Source organism: Tamandua tetradactyla, chromosome 2, assembly GCF_023851605.1.
Source record: "Tamandua tetradactyla isolate mTamTet1 chromosome 2, mTamTet1.pri, whole genome shotgun sequence".
NCBI lineage: Eukaryota > Metazoa > Chordata > Mammalia > Pilosa > Myrmecophagidae > Tamandua > Tamandua tetradactyla.
The window spans coordinates 48,602,587-48,609,301 of NC_135328.1; positions in this window are offsets into that span (position 1 = coordinate 48,602,587).

Genomic DNA, 6,715 nt, shown 5'->3' on the forward strand with positions numbered 1-6,715 from the left:
TCTTCTCTCAACTAGACCCAACAGCCTCCAAACTCGTCTTTCAGTCGTAACCCACCTCCTATTGCTTCTCCACTCTAGAGTGATCTTTCTAAAAGGACTGTATGATCACATCACTCCCTTATCTCAACAGTCCTCCACTGTCTTTGGAATAAAGTCAAAATGTGTTAACATTGTTTACAAGCTGATCTCTCATTTTTTAGCACTTTTTCTTCTAATAGTATTTTCCCAGCAAAACAAAGTTCCTTGCTGTTTTCCCAGAACACCAATGTCTTGCTTCCTTCTACCAGGAAAGAAATGCTTTTAAAACCAATTCAAGTATCACCTCTTCCAAGAAGCCTTCTCTGACCCTTTACAGACAGAGTGAGTTCCTTCTGGCTTTTATAGAACAGTGTATTCCTTTGTCCCAGTGGAGTTCACACCAGGTATGTGTGTGCATGTGTGTGTGCGTACATGAGTGCACAATACTGGCTCCTGATAGCTACTGTCCCACTTGGACACTGTGCCTTTCCAAAATCACTTTCCCAGGGTGTTGGAGGGAGGGAAGAACAGTTTCCAGAGGACTCCAGAGTTGAGTGGACTGACACTGCCACTGGACTGACACTGCCAGTGGACACTGGACTGACACTGATTCAAACTGAAATGAATCTAGTGGGCATCCCTGGGGTTTGAAGCAGAAAGATGGGATGTGGGTGGTGGGGAAGATGTCACCTTTGGTCATTTTGGGGCGGTCTAAAGAGATGCAAAATCAAGATTTCCAGGGAAAGAGTCTGGGGGAAGAGACATAAGATGGAGTCCACTCTACCTTGTAGAGACAAGGCACGAGGAGGGTAGGCATGGGCCGAGTGGGGCCAGTCCCACAGAGGAGAGGTGGGGTTATGGTGGCAATAGTGACTTTGGGACCTGGAACGCAAATGCATGCATGCACTCACACAGGACCCAGAGGCACAGATAGACACACACGGGCTAGCAGGGACACATAGACATACAGACATGGCCCACACAGGTAGCCACAAAAGCCTTGTGACACTCACTTCTGGGTTTCCCTCCTATTAAGATGGCTGCAGCCCCTATTTACATCCATCTCCTTCTGCCTGGAGCCACATCCTTTGTTCCCCATTCAAGACCATGACTCCACCGTGGCGTGCAACTAGGTGAATGAATCTTAAGGACTGTGTGTTGACTGAAATGTCAGAAACCAGAAGACAAATATCATCATGCCTCACTCATATGGACTAATTATAGTATAAAAACCTGGTGAACTGAAGTCAAGGGCATGGTTTCTCAGATTGGGGCCTACTGTAAAGGGTCCTAGATTGTAAGCTCTTACAGCAGTCACATATATTCACTGTTATTTCTAATGCTAAAACTGTACTGGTTGTATATAACCTGGTCGTTCCCAGAAACTTCAGGTATTTCTGTGACACGTGAGACTCCCTATCCCATTCAAGAACTGTTTAAAAAGTTGGAAAAGTGATCAGACTTCGACTAGAAGTATGAATGAAGCTGATATGAATAAGACAGGGTAGAGCAGAATACAGGGTAAAGGATGACTTCGTCCATATTTTAAAACTTCAACTTCTGTGTGAGACCAAAGGCAGAGATGTTTATTTGGTCCAAAATTTTTATTTTGGGTAGTGCATTACCTAATTTAACTTGTGTGGTAAGTTTAGTTGAACACCATAAGTACATGGAATCTTGAATAGGGCATGAGATCTTGTTGGTTTGTCCAGGTTAGTGTGATGCCCTGATATATCCCAGAGTAATTTGGACAGAGAATAAAATAGTATTTGCAAAGTCCATTTGTGGGACAGAGGAGAAATAAAGAAATATTAAACTTCCTCATCTGGGAAATTCCTAATATTCTCGGAAGCAGTGGGGACAACCAAGTCCATAGGCTGAGCCCTCAATCTTGGGGCTCGCCCCTGTGAAACTTATTCCTGTAAAGGAGAAGCTAACACTTAAAATTATGCCTGAGTCACCCCCAAAGAACTTCTTTTGTTGCTTAGATGTGGCCTCTCTCTCTCTAAGCCAACTCAGCAGGTAAATTCACTGCCCTGCCTCTACATGGGACATGACTCCCAGGGGTGTAAATTTCCCTGGCAATGTGGAACAGGACGCCCAGGATTTGCTAGGCACGGCCTCATGGGCATGAGAAAGCCTTCTTGACCAAAAGGGGAAAGAGAGAAATGAGACAAAATAAAGGTTCAGTGGCTAAAAGATTTCAAACAGAGTTGAGAGGTTATCCTGGAGGTTATTCTTATACATTATATAGATATCACTTTTTAGTTTATGGTATATTGGAGTGGCTGGAGAGAAGTACCTGAAACCGTGGAGCTGTGTTCTAGTAGCCTTGATTCTTCAAGATGACTGTATAACTGTATAACTTTTACAGTGTGACTGTGTGATTGTGAAAATCTTGTTTCTGATGCTCCTTTTATCCAGGGTATGGATACATGAATTAAAAAATATGAATAAAAATTCCTGGAGTCTGCCCACACCAAAAAAAAAATAATAATAATAGGAAGGATAAGGGGTAAAATAAATTGGGTAGATTGAAATACTAGTGGTCAGTGAGAGGGAGGGGTAAACAGTATGGGATATTTTCTTTTTACTTTTTTTTTTTAAGTTCTTTTCGGGAGTGATGCAAATTTTCTAAAAAGGATCATGGTGATGAATACATGACTATGTGATGATACTGTGAGCCACTGATTGTACACCATGTATGGACTGTATGTGTGTGAAGTTTTGTCAATAAATTTATTAAAAAAGAACTTGGCTCCAGCAAGTCACCCCTTACTTTCCTCCATCATCATTTTCTCCCTCCCCCGGATCATTTCCATTAGCATGCAAAGCTGATAGCGTCCATATTTTAAAAGAGAGATTTATTTTTTCTTTGTTAAATGCACCCTTCCGTCCACCTCTGTGTTTTTCTACTCTCTTCAAGGTAAAACCCCTTGAGATATGTGGATTGGTTGACATCCTGTCCAGTCTCCTCACAGCCTCCTCAGTCAGGCTTTCCTCTCCCCCACTCCATGGAGCCTCTCCTCCTGCCAAAGGCTCCAACAACCTCTCTCTAATGGAGTCCAAAAGTCAATTCTCATCCTCATTTTATTTGTCTTTTCCACAGTTTTTGACACGGCTGACCACTCTCTCCTTCTCTAAAAACTTTCTTCACTTGGCCTCAGGGGCTTTCCCTTGGTTGGACTCCAGCATTTCTAGGATTTCTTCTCAGTCTCCTGTGCTGGCTCTTCCTCCTCTTGGTGGAAGCTGCAGCCTCAGCCCAGGTCTTCCTGCCTGAATCTGTATTCGCTCCCTAGATGGTGTCATCCAGTCGCATGGCTACTCTACACTGAGGATGCCTGAATTTCCGTATCTACTCCTAAACTGCTGGGGGCTACAGGTTCACATATCAACCTGCATATTCAACAAATATACTTGTGTGGGCATTTCAAACTGGCCAGAGCCAGCATGGATGACTTGATCCACTTTCCTCCAAAGGACTCTTGACCTCATCTTTTCCTTCTCAGTAAATGACACTACCATGTAAAAATTTTGATCAAGTGCCAAATCTGGGACTTGGTTCTGATTTTTCGTCCCTTCCTCAATCTCATATTTAATCCAAGAGCTACTCCTGTAGTCCATGTCCACACCCTGTCCTGTTTCCCACTACTGGTGATGCTGGTTTGACCCCTTGGTTAAGGCTGCGTGGTAGGTTGAATTCTGCACCCCAGGAGGGTGTGCGTGTGTGTGTGTCATGACCTTAATCTCCCGTCCCTGTGGGTGTGAACCCACTGTAAATGGGAATTTTGGAAGATGTTATTTTTCCTTAAGGTGTGGCCAACTGATTCAGGATTGATCTTAATCCTGTTACTGGGGCCTTAGAAAAAGGAAGAGTAGATGCCAGAAGATAGTGAAAGAGAAAGGAGAGGGATCACCAGCTCACCAAGACACTACCAACTCCAGAAGGAAGCAAGGCTCCCAGATCCTGAACTCATCAGACAATAAATTGTCATTGTTTAAACTAACCCACTGAGTGGTATTTGTCATAGCAGTCAGGAAACTAGAACAGTTGTGTCTGCCAGATCCCACCTTTTTGAAGAAAACTTTTTCTATTTTAAATGGAAATCCGTTGGATTATACTTTGAAATTGTGTGAAAATTCTGTGTCCCCAACATTTCATCCAATGGTTTTAGCATCCATGAGGGGGCCTTATTTGAATTAATTATTATATTGTTGGTTATACAATGATGATTTTTCCAATTTCATTATTTCTTCTACATTTATTAGCTAGCATTCTTCTGTAGAGAACTTTCCTTCCTGTTCCTTCTTTGAGTATTTCTATGCATTCATGTGTCCTTTTGAAATTCAATACTCTACAATATGTTATGGTCATTCTTTTTCCCCTTTAAACCTCTCCTGTGTCCTTTTGACATCTCTCCACCAGTCTTTGAAGACATCTTTACTTTCTGACACAAACAGAATAATAATAATTGGTAAAATCTAAATATGGGCTGTATATTAGATACTTATATAGATAATTATGTCAATGTTAAATCTCCTGAGTGTGATAATGGTATCGTGATTATGTAGGACAATTTCCTTGCTCTTAGAAAATAAATGCTGAAGAATATATGCCTGCAACTAATTCTCAGATTGGGAGGAAAAGAAGAAGAAAAGTGTTCCAAAAGTTTCCCAATGGTGACCAGGGTGTATTAATTTCTTTCAACTTCTCTGTAGGTTTGAAATTTTACAAAGAGACGTTTTGAAGAAGGTGGGTCCTGCTGTAGTCGTCGTTTCCACTTCCACGGCCCCCGTGTTGGTCCTAACCACCATCCTTCCATCCCGCACCCCTCACCGGTCCCCAGCTCCTTCTGTTCCCTAAAGTCTGTTCTCACAGAGCTGCCAACGTGATCTTAAACAGATTTAAATCTGAGCTTTTCGTTTTCTTACTTAAAGCTTTCTATATACTTCCCCTTCACACCTAAAATAAAATCTAAATTCCTTTCTGAGGCCTCTAAGGCCCCAGCTATTCATTCATCCTCACTTGTGCCCCCTTGCCCACTACTCCCTGCACTCCAGCCTCTTGGGCCTGTTTGCTCGTCTCAGCCTCAGGGTCTTTACACAGTCTGTTCCCTCTGCCTGGAGCTCTTTCCCCAGCTTTTCACATGGCTTTTTTTGTTCACACTTCTACTAAGTGTCCTGTCCACCGAGTAGCCTTCTCTGCCCATTTTTACTTCAAGAGCTTCCCCATTCATACCCGATCAAACCAAACTCTATCTCTTTACCGGCTTAATTTTCTTGTTTGTTATCAGTCTCCCCTGCTGGAATGCAACATGCCCACAAAGCAGAGACTTTGCATGTTCAATGCCACATCCTAACCCTCCAGGACAAAGTCTAACACATAGGCAGTACACAATAAATGTTTATTGAATAAAAGGATATAGATGTTCACTGATGCGGACACATATACGTGGATGTTCTTACCACACCAACACACATTGACACACACAGATGTACTGACGCATGTGTAAAGCTTACAGAGGTTCATGTGGAGAAAGAGAATCACACAGACACATCCATGAACAGATAGACACACAATTATAGAGTTCTCACAGACACAGAAACGCACACGGGACATACACACACACAGCTACATTCATACATTAACACACACTTTAGACAGGCACCACTAATTCAGATACTTGCAAACATTCACACACACAGGCAACATACACCCAGGCACACACAGACACACTCACACACACAAAGTTACAGATACTTGTGTGCATGGGCATGAATGAATACCTACATGCATACACACGCACGCACATACGTGCACACACGTGCACATGCACTGGCCCTGCCCCCGCACATACTTCACCACTGCCTGACATAGGTTTTCACTCCCTTGCTAAGCCCAGCACCGAGCCACTCAGTAGCCTGTGGCCAGGAGGCCCCAAATCCCTTGGGAGCGCCTCCCCTCTCAGGACAGATGGTCTGGGGGGGGGGGGGGCAGCAGAGATGGCTGGGCAGTCACTTTCTGATTTACGACTGTCCTGAGGCTGCAGCAATGTCACCGAGGCCATTAGCTGTCTGGGCAGAGCTGTAAAACATGCCTGGCTCGGCCCCTCTGCTCCAGCCATGCTTACCCCTGCAGTCACCCAGCCTCCAGGGGTAGTGCCTCAATACCAAAGGCCTCTTATAGCCAGACACTAAAGAGATGAGCAGCAGGGAACGCCCCCAGGCTCCTGAGGTGTCTCTCCAAGCGGGGAGGAAGGGTGACCCTTGTGATGAGAGCAGGCCAAGTGGTAGCAGTCCTTAGTAAGCCAAGGCAAACTGGCACACATTCTGCCCACAGACAGCTAAAGCCAGCAGTGGCTGGGATCCAGAGAGGACTATAGCTACCAGGGGAGAGGTAGAGATGCACATGTCCCCCAGGTGGGGTCTGCTGGTTCCTGGAGTGCCCAAGATATATTAGGTGCCAGGCCCTGGATAACAGTCCAACCCCAGAGCCCAGCAGCTGGTGCCACCCAGGCTGCCCACGGCTACCTGCCCAGCCTGTGTAGGACTCTAACTCTGAGCCCATGGCCTCTTCAGTGGACTGGACATCCCCATCACCCCACGCACCTAGGTGGGAAGCCCCGAGGAAATTTACATGGCCTTCCGCTCAGCAGCCTCCCGTCCACATGGAGCCTTTGGGTTACAGCTTGTTGGG